This window comes from Astyanax mexicanus, chromosome 13 (genome assembly GCF_023375975.1).
Source record: "Astyanax mexicanus isolate ESR-SI-001 chromosome 13, AstMex3_surface, whole genome shotgun sequence".
Classification (NCBI taxonomy): domain Eukaryota; kingdom Metazoa; phylum Chordata; class Actinopteri; order Characiformes; family Acestrorhamphidae; genus Astyanax; species Astyanax mexicanus.
The window spans coordinates 3,504,259-3,514,137 of record NC_064420.1 but is presented as its reverse complement, the minus strand read 5'-3'; the positions used below and the strand labels follow the sequence as shown (position 1 = coordinate 3,514,137).

The 9,879-nt window shown below is 35.0% G+C and overlaps 1 long non-coding RNA gene across 1 annotated transcript; it reads right to left on the bottom strand.

Annotated features, from left to right (window-relative positions):
* Positions 1-4,377: 4,377 nt before the first annotated feature.
* LOC125806763 (uncharacterized) lies at positions 4,378-9,649 on the bottom strand. The gene is made up of 6 exons (XR_007441596.1): positions 9,254-9,649; positions 8,302-8,323; positions 7,951-7,973; positions 7,579-7,608; positions 6,970-7,033; positions 4,378-5,490 (listed from the first exon to the last, which is right to left on the bottom strand). It is a non-coding gene; the product is annotated as an uncharacterized LOC125806763 (long non-coding RNA).
* Positions 9,650-9,879: the final 230 nt, after the last annotated feature.

Genomic DNA, 9,879 nt, shown 5'->3' with positions numbered 1-9,879 from the left:
GTGTCTGTCTGGTTCATCAAATGTGTTTTCACCAGTTGGAAACTGAACAGGAAAAGCCATCGCTTCCAGTTTAGGAACTTTAAATATGCTTACTGGATTGTTTCTCTCAGCGGGAGCAATGCAAAATATTCCATCATTGAACGACAAAAGATGCTGACCGAGATCTGGAGGTTGTAGACACGTGTCTAATGCGAGACCTGTGGTCTGTTCTGTGCTTTCAGCCTCATTATCTACATGTTCTCTCTCAGGGTTGTGCTCTGTTGATTTCTGATTGTCAGAGTTCATGTTCAAGTCTATTTCATCCTCTGGAATATCATCAGCATTTATTTGGTCTGGAAATTCATCAAATAATTCATCCTGCTCCACATTGTTTATTACAATGTCTTTGTATTCAGGGTGGATTTCCTTCAGTTTAAGTAGGGCAGACAGGACCTTCTGCATGGAAATGGTCTGGAACTGATAATGGCCTGAGTAACACAGTCGTCTTTTCAGCTTCACTGTGAGTAGCTGTGATTCACTGCTGGGTCTGGGTAAAACATTTACTGTTGTTTCAACATCTGAAGGAACCGACACAACAGCACCTTTAATGGCTCTCTGCTGACCTTTAGGAAGACTGATTACCTTGGCAAAGCACACATATTTAGATATAACATGTCTCTCCAGTATATTTAAATCACACAGTTCTGTTGGAATGGGTGCAAGTTGGAGTTTGTTTGCAGAAGCGATAGAAGGCATTCTCCCTTTTCCCAAATTATCATGACAGCTGTGGCAGATCCACTCATTTTTCATTTCTTCTGGTGCACAGTTATTAGGACACTCAGAGGAACAGGTGTGAACATATTTTCCAGTCAAGCAAGTTGAAGTTATTGCTGGATTTTTTTGATAGTTTGTGTGATCACACAGACGGACCTGATCAGAAAACAATGCTCTGTGACAGACTGTGCAAATGTAACTTGGACCAGCTTTTATAATTTCCTTAAAATGGACTAGAGCTTTCAGCACTTGTGGATTTAGGCATTCATTGTTTTGTGTTGGTTGTGTTTGTAATGGTGTGTTTCCCTGCAGCTGGAAGCGGTTTAGTCTGTATTTCCTCTGTATTTGTTGAGCACAGTGTTTCTTGTGTAGGGCGTTACGTCTAGATGTTCTATTTTTTAATCGCAGTAAACATTGTTCTCTGTGATTCATCCTGAAATGCACATCAGTTTGGTGCAGGCTTTTAAATTTCAGTTTCTTCTGCTCAGAAAAATTGAGATCAGTTCTGTATCGATAAGTAAAATACTGTTTCTGTCTTTTCCTGAAAGCCTCATCTTTTCTGTAGCTGTTTGTAATGTACTGTCTCTGTTTTTCTCTGTAATCTGGGTTATTTCTGTAGCTGTTTGTAATGTACTGTCTCTGCTTTTTTCTGTAATCTGGGTTATTTCTGTAGCTGTTTGTAATGTACTGTCTCTGTTTTTCTCTGTAATCTGGGTTATTTCTGTAGCTGTTTGTAATGTACTGTCTCTGTTTTTCTCTGTAATCTGGGTTATTTCTGTAGCTGTTTGTAATGTACTGTCTCTGTTTTTCTCTGTAATCTGGGTTATTTCTGTAGCTGTTTGTAATGTACTGTCTCTGCTTTTTTCTGTAGTCAGGGTTATTTCTGTAGCTGTTTGTAACATACCGCCTCTGTTTTTCTCTGTAGTCTGGGTTTTTTCTGTAGCTGTTTGTAACATACCGCCTTTGTTTTTCTCTGTAGTCTGGGTTATTTCTGTAGTTGTGTGTAACATACCGCCTTTGTTTTTCTCTGTAATCTGGGTTATTTCTGTAGCTTTTCCTAACATACCACTTTTGTTTTTCTTGGTAATGTGGATTATTTTTGTACTTGTAGGTAATGTACAGTTTTTGCTTCGCTTTATACGTTGAGTTTATTATGTAATTAAATTTCACAGACTTTTGCTTTGCAAGTTTGTAATTTACATTTTCAGTGTAAAACACTCGACTGCGCTGTTTCATCTTTTCTTTGAATTTAGGATCATTTGCATATTTGCTTTTCCGGTTTAATCTGTTCTTTATTCCCTCTGTCTGTGCGGACTCTTTTCTTTTAATGCTTTTTTGACGGTAATAAAGCCTTCTTTTTTGAGTTTTGGTTAATTTGGTCGCAGATTGTGCCACAGATTGGCTAATGTCAGCCTGCAGATCAGGACAGGGGTCTGCTGTTATTTGATTATCAGTAGGGTCTGCAGCAGTAGCTGTGTTTCTGTTTATAAAAGACACGGGGAGGAGCTCATACTGACTGTTATCCTTCAGGTCAAGACACACTTGGTACAGTATTAGTAATCTTTCAGTCATGTCCTCTAAGTTTGCAAATGTGAGCATCACAGCTGTACCTGCGTTCTCATCAGCTTCTAGTCCGTCAGGTGTTCTACAGTGAGGATCAAAGAACCCAAATCTACCTGAGTGATCTCTGAACACAGCAACACACGTTCCTCCAGTGATCAGCAGAGCATCAGTTACATCACCTCTCAGACAGTTTAGTGCTCTTTCCAGATTCACATACTCATCCAGCCCCTGCGGAGCCTCATCTCTCAGAAACCCGTATCTCTGTGGGTGTTTAATAACGCTATAACACTGCGTGTCTGTCTCTACTGTACAGGGAAGCTCATCAGATGCCAGCAGGTTACTCTGAAACCTCCCTTCATTCAGTAATGTTTGTTTAACCTGAGTATAAACAGCATCACCCTGTGTTAATATCTGGTCGAGGTTTAGGCTCTTCAGGTCATTATTTTCACTGTGTACTGCTAGAAATGTAAGTGAATTACAGGTACACTGAACTCCTCTAGAAAACAACTCATAGCGCTCATCTGCTTGATTGTGGGACGCCATGACTGTGGTCACGTGTGCACTAACATTGTTTACCGGCTGTTCAACACTTCCGGGTTTCACCTTTGCTGCCTCACGATGCTTTGCAGCAATGGCTTTCTTGCTTTTCTTTGGCATTTCTCTATTCGATATAATAAAACCTTGTCTTCCAGATATGGAAAATTACAATAGCTTGTTTGATAAACTCTGTAACTTACTAGCACTAGTGTTTATATTAATCAGAAATATCAAGCTAGTAAAATGGCTACTTTTCCCAAAATATTTCTTTAAGATATGATTGTGTAATGGTTTACAATTTACAATAACCCAGTAATATGTTTGATAAACACTGCTGTAACGTATATGCTTGTTATAATAATTTTATAAATTACAATAACCCAGTAAAATATTTGATAAATACTGCTGTAATGTATACACTAGTCTAATGGTTTAAATTTTTATTAATTACAATAACCCAGTAATATGTTTAATAAACACTGTTGTAACGTATACACTTGTCTAATGGTTTAAAATTTTATAAAGTACAATAACCCAGTAATGTTTGATAAATACTGCTGTAAGGTAGTAATGCTTTTTTTATTAACACAAACTTACCAAATAAAGTAGGGCTTTAAACTTTTCCAAAAGATATGTAGATATGACCAAGATACCTTTGCAGTTTTACCAGTGGCTACACTGAAGCAGACGTCTGTAAAATTTGTTTATAGTAAATGTACAATTGAAAAGGGTTTGTATGTAAGGATTATAGAAAAAGATAAATTAATTGCAGAAATAACTGGCTGACAAAAAATATTACAATAAAATGTAGTCAACTAAATGAAAAAATATATATACATAAAAATTCTTAATAAAACCCTGTCTTCCAGATATGGAAAATTATAATAGCTTGTTTGATAAACTCTGTAACTTACTAGCACTAGTGTTTATATTAATCAGAAATATCAAGCTAGTAAAATGGCTACAAATATATAAACAGTGCAGCCCACAATAAAGTCTTACCCAGTAAAATGTATTACTTTTCCCAAAATATTTCTTTAAGATATGATTGTGTAATGGTTTACAATTTACAATAACCCAGTAAAATATTTGATAAATACTGCTGTGGTGTACGCTTGTCTAATGGCTTAAATTTGTATAAATTACAATAACCCAGTAATATGTTTAAACACTGCTGTAACGTATACACTTGTCTAATGGTTTATAATTTTATAAAGTACAATAACCCAGTAATGTTTGATAAATACTGCTGTAAGGTAGTAATGCTTTTTTTATTAACACAAACTTACCAAATAAAGTAGGGCTTTAAACTTTTCCAAAAGATATGTAGATATGACCAAGATACCTTTGCAGTTTTACCAGTGGCTACACTGAAGCAGACGTCTGTAAAATTTGTTTATAGTAAAAGTACAATTGAAAAAGATTTGTATATAAGGATTATAGAAAAAGATAAATTAATTGCAGAAATAACTGGCTGACAAAAAATTACAATAAAATGCAGTCAACTAAATGAAAAAATATATATATATGTAAAAATTCTTTTTTTATTAATAACTTCTCAAAACGTAATTTTCCCCTTAAATTGTACACTCAAACAGCTTTCTTATATACTACAATCCAGTATCTAGATGCAATTGTATCTCCTTAAAACACACTCACAACCCAAAAATGTGATTATACCTCTGTAGGAAACAAGCTTACAAAAGACAACTGCTAAAAGAAATAACTTTTTATGAAATAATTACGTATTTAATGTGTAAAAAGGTTCAGCAACAAATATTTTAATAGACTGTATTTTTTACTAAATGTATTAAATGTGGTATGTACACACTGTAAGAAGCTGTATGTTTTTAAATCACAATATACTGCTATAAGAAATGACAGGTAACTGCAGCTTCAGTCGATAATGTGAATGTGTGTGTCTTCAGCTCCAGATGCCGCGGTCGATGTGATGACTGTCTTCGGGTGAAGAGTTTGCTTCTTTAGAGAATTGTCTGACCTGAAACCAATCACAAGGAAACACTATACAGGGTTAAATGAGGGAAACAAGTTTGCCAAGGGGATCTTTTTTCAAGATTTCCGTTTCCAGGGGTCAACTGAATGCCCTTTTCAAACCGTTGTTTAGGGGTCAACTGAATGCCCTATGAAGCCGTTTTTCAGGGGTCAACTGAATGCCCTTCCTTTTCAAGAGTTTAGATTTCAAGGAGTTATTTTTCAAGATTTCCGTTTCCAGGGGTCAACTGAATGCCCTTTTCAAACCGTTGTTTAGGGGTCAACTGAATGCCCTATGAAGCCGTTTTTCAGGGGTCAACTGAATGCCCTATGAAGCCGTTTTTCAGGGGTCAACTGAATGCCCTATGAAGCCGTTTTTCAGGGGTCAACTGAATGCCCTATGAAGCCGTTTTTCAGGGGTCAACTGAATGCCCTTCCTTTTCAAGAGTTTAGATTTCAAGGGGTTATTTTTCAAGAGTTTAGATTTCAAGGGGTTATTTTTCAAGAGTTCCGTTTTCAGGGGTTCAACTGAATGCCCTTTATCGTTGTACTTGCAGGTGCAAGTGGATAGAAAGGGGATTGGACGAAAAAAGAGATGATAGAAAAGGGGGATTGGGAATAAAGAAAAAGAGAGATCTTCAAAACCTGTGAAAACAAAATGGGAAAACAAAAAGTTACACATATCCATATCAGTACTGCACCGTGCAATATACAAAACTACAAAGAGCTATCCCTGTATGAAGGACCAAAAATGTATAAATAAATAAATGCACATATAAATGTAGATATAAATAAATGAATAAATATAAATACACGCATAAATAATTGTATAGGTAAATAATTAAAATAAATACATTTCTTATTTATTGATTTATTTATTTATTCACTTATATGCGCTTTTATTTATTTATTCATTTATTTATTTATTTCTGTATTTCTGCATTTGTATGTTAATTAGGAACGCGGTCCTATCCTCACTCTAAAGCAGGTTCAGGAGCAAGAAAGGCTCCATTTGTTCTTGTTTGTGCTCTTTTTTTTCTGATTCTTCGCGTTTGCGACTTTTTACTTCTAATTTCATACTTTAAAGTGTTAAAAATAGTCAGAATAGGTTTAAATGCTCATTAAAAACATACTATGACTAGATTTCGCTTCGTTTTCCGCTCCGTGCAATAGACTGAGTTCAACTGATCTAGTGGATTTAGCCGTACCATTTATATATAGCTATATTATTCTGTTTACACTCCAGTAAGTATGGTTTATTGGGATTGTCTCGTCTCACCACACTCACTAAATTAGGTAAATACATGTATAAATGTTTGAAATATTTATTGCTAATATAAATAAACTACATTACATGGCACAGCAGTTGGTCTGTGGTATTATTTTATATGAAATTTGGTGAGACTAGAGAATCCCAATAAACCATACTTACTGGAGTCTGAACAGAATAATATAGCTTTATATAAACGGTACACTAGATCAGCTGAACTCAGTCTATTGCACGGAGCGGACAACAGAACGAAATCTAGTCATTGTATGTTTTTAATGAGCATTTAAACCTATTCTCACAATTTTTTACACTTTTAAGTATGAATTTAAGTTTTTTTTTTTTTTTTTTACAACAGAAGTAAAACGTCGCCGACGCAAAGAAACTGAAAGAAGAGCGCAAATGAGAACAAATGGGGCCTATCTGAGCTGCGACATGCGCAGTGAAGGGGGAACAGAGGGACTGAATTCACCGCAACACTGGCACACGAGCTGCTGTGTCCTGGCGCGCGAGTGAGCCGCAACCAATCCTGCTTTAGAGCGAGGATAGGACCACCTACCTAATTACCATACAAATGCAGAAATAAATAAATGAAGAAATGTGGAAATAAATAAATAAATGTAGAAATGTTGAAATAAATGAATGAATAAATAAATAAATGCACATGTAAATGAATAAATAAATAAAATCAATCAATAAATAAGAAATGTATTTATTTATTTACCTTTACAATTATTTATGCTTGTATTTATTTATTTATTCATTTATTTCTACATTTATATATGCATTTATTTATTTATACTTATGTCATTTTTGGTCCTCCATATCTCTGAAGTATCATTGAAATATAAACTTACCAGGTAAACTTGTAACCTGGTAGCAAGGCCTCGGGTCACCCCTACCAGGCAATAACAGGGAACCCTGAAATTGTAAAAAAAGAGAAACAAAAACATCGGAATGACACCTTTTAACTTTTAATATGCAGCAATCATATTTTAACATTACTGGGTGCGTAGTTTAGTTAAGAAGTCATTTTCTACCCATTACGTGTAGCAAACTTCAATTTTTATTTTTTTTTTACTTTAGACTCAGTGACTCCAAATAGTTTATTACAAATGAAACGCAGAATTTACTTTTAAAAAGATGATATTGGCACAAGAGAGCAACAGTCCAGTCCAGTCAGTAATTATCAGTAACTAATTACTCCAGAGTATTGTCCAGTTACAATTTCTAGTGTGTGAAGTTGTCTTCGGCTGTTGACTAATGTTATCCCTTTTGTAAATGTTACAATGGGCACAGCACACTGGTGGGCTTACTTGGTGAGTTTCCAGAGTCTGTAAACCTATTGGTTTATTATACACAGTGCAGCATTAAATCTCTAATCTCAATCTCAAATTTCTAATTATAATTTATTTAAAAGTGCTGGTACTAATCAATTGTTAAATCAGTTAATTGTCTGTACTTACAAGCACTGTAGTTCTCTCTCTTTCTTGTTCCTGTAAAATAAGAAAAAGGAAGAAATTGGACACTTGGTAAATTAATCATAAATCAGATTATCCTTTTTAGTGTGTTACGACTAAAACAAGCTAGGAAACACTGGTTTAATTAACTACAACTAAAGCAGACAAGAAATAATTCATTGACTAATTAATATAACTATTTATCAGAATTTTATAGTATAATTAAAGTGCCATTATTGTGCACTGTGCAATGTAATAAACCTTATTACTTTGAGAAACCAGGCTTATTGAAGAATTTATTTTCAACTTACTATGAGAACGAAAAGTTCATTTAAAATGGCAACACATTGTACTTATGCATTTAAATGGTTAACTTACACTTGGAACGTCAAGATCAGCAACTGCAGAAAAGAAAAATGTATATTAGTAAAAATGTAAAAAGAAAGGCCAGTATGTTGCAAAGAATTCAAAACTGAAAAAAAAAATAAAAATTCATGAGCTTCATACAACAAAGCATGTTAAAGGATTTATTGGCAACAAATTATTACAGTAACTACAACTTAACAACAGTTCTGAATAGTTTAATAGATGTTTAAACCCTACTTTCTGATAGCAGAATTAATACAACTTTAATAAAGAACATACAAGCATTCAATTAAGTTAGTTGACAGCTCTTACTAAATTACTCGAGACATGTATCATTGAAATGTACTGGAAGTGTTTACTCACACAATGAATGTCAGTACTGCAACTGTTGACAAAAAAGAAAGTGATTGAAAATGCATATATCTAGCAACTAATTAATAATTAACTGAATTTTTTTTATTTTCTGAAAGGAAATACAGCTAAATATGCTAAATAACTAAGAAAGCAGAGATTCTAAGCTTTAATGTGGCATATTGGGTGTCTATATTGAGCCTATAATTATTCATAAACACAGCCAGACATAAAGTGTGAAATTTGTTTTGGCCCGCGGGCGGGTCAGGGCGCGTTATTGTGTATTCTGATCATACTGTAGCTGCATTTACTAACAACAAAACGGTAAACTTGTTACTAATAGTGACAATATTTCGTTAACAGATAATGAACCAGAAACTGAGAAATAATATTTAATATATATAATATATTTAAACTGCTGATAAAATATTCACATTATTCAGATAATAAGAATTTCCACTGCTGCGCCAGCGTTCAGTCAGAATCAGTGGCAGAGCGTGCTGGGTTAGCTGAACCGGCTTAAACCGGTTTTCAGGGCAGGTCAGGCTGCAGTGGATAGCTAACCGCTAACTAAAATACTGCCACATTAGTTTATAACTGAAAAGCCCAATAGTTAGCCGGGTTAGCTCGGGTCATCTTTTGTTTCTGGAACATTCAGCTACCCGAATTCTGTGTATGAGTGTAAAATTAATCTGTGATTAAAGCAGGAATTCCCTGTATCAGAGCTAATGCTAGCTTGCCTCTCTGAGCTGCCTGTAGTGTTAGCTAGCACGCTAACCTAGCATTATACAAACACAGATATAACGACGTTTTAGCTATATTAACACACGCTGTTAAGTAGTTTATACATATTAGTCAACTATCTAACTAAATACACGAAGTGGACATTAAAAGGGGCGTATTTCGCCGTGTTTTCACCTTTTTCCACACAGAAACTCATTCCAGAGCCGTCACCTCTACTTACCTCAGAGACCGCAATGATCCGCTCCTTTGACGCACGCGCTCTTAGGCCACGTCTGTGGGTACATCCATTTGACTACATGCTCCCTTCTTCCCTACTCCCTAAGAATTGCATTATTTAGATAACAACAAATTTACACACACCCCGTGCATCATATTTCAGACAAAAGGCAATGAAAAACACGGTAACATGTTTTAAGAGTTCAAGGTAAATTTCAGTGCTTCAGTGGGTGTAAAATTTAAAGTTTAAGAACTAAGTTAATCCAGGGCACTTCAGATGGAATGAGTGCGCTCCCTCCTTTATAAGCTTGAGTGCACATTTACAGTTTTACTGCCACCTAGCGGTGACAACCCTTTCTGCATTGTTCTTCTGTACTGTGTGTTTGGAGGAGCTGCTGAATAAACTGCTTTGTAGCTTTCTCACCCACGTTTAACCAAAAGTTTTTGGACACTCCTTTATTAGTTAAAGTATTAAAATTTCAATATTTAGCCAAAGGGGGTTGGACACTTCTCTATTAGCTAAAGTATTTGAATTCCATCATTTAGCCAAACGTTTTTGAACACTGCTTTATTAGCCATAGTTTAGCCAAAAGTTTTTGGACTTTAGCTTTTAGCCAAAAATTTTTGGAC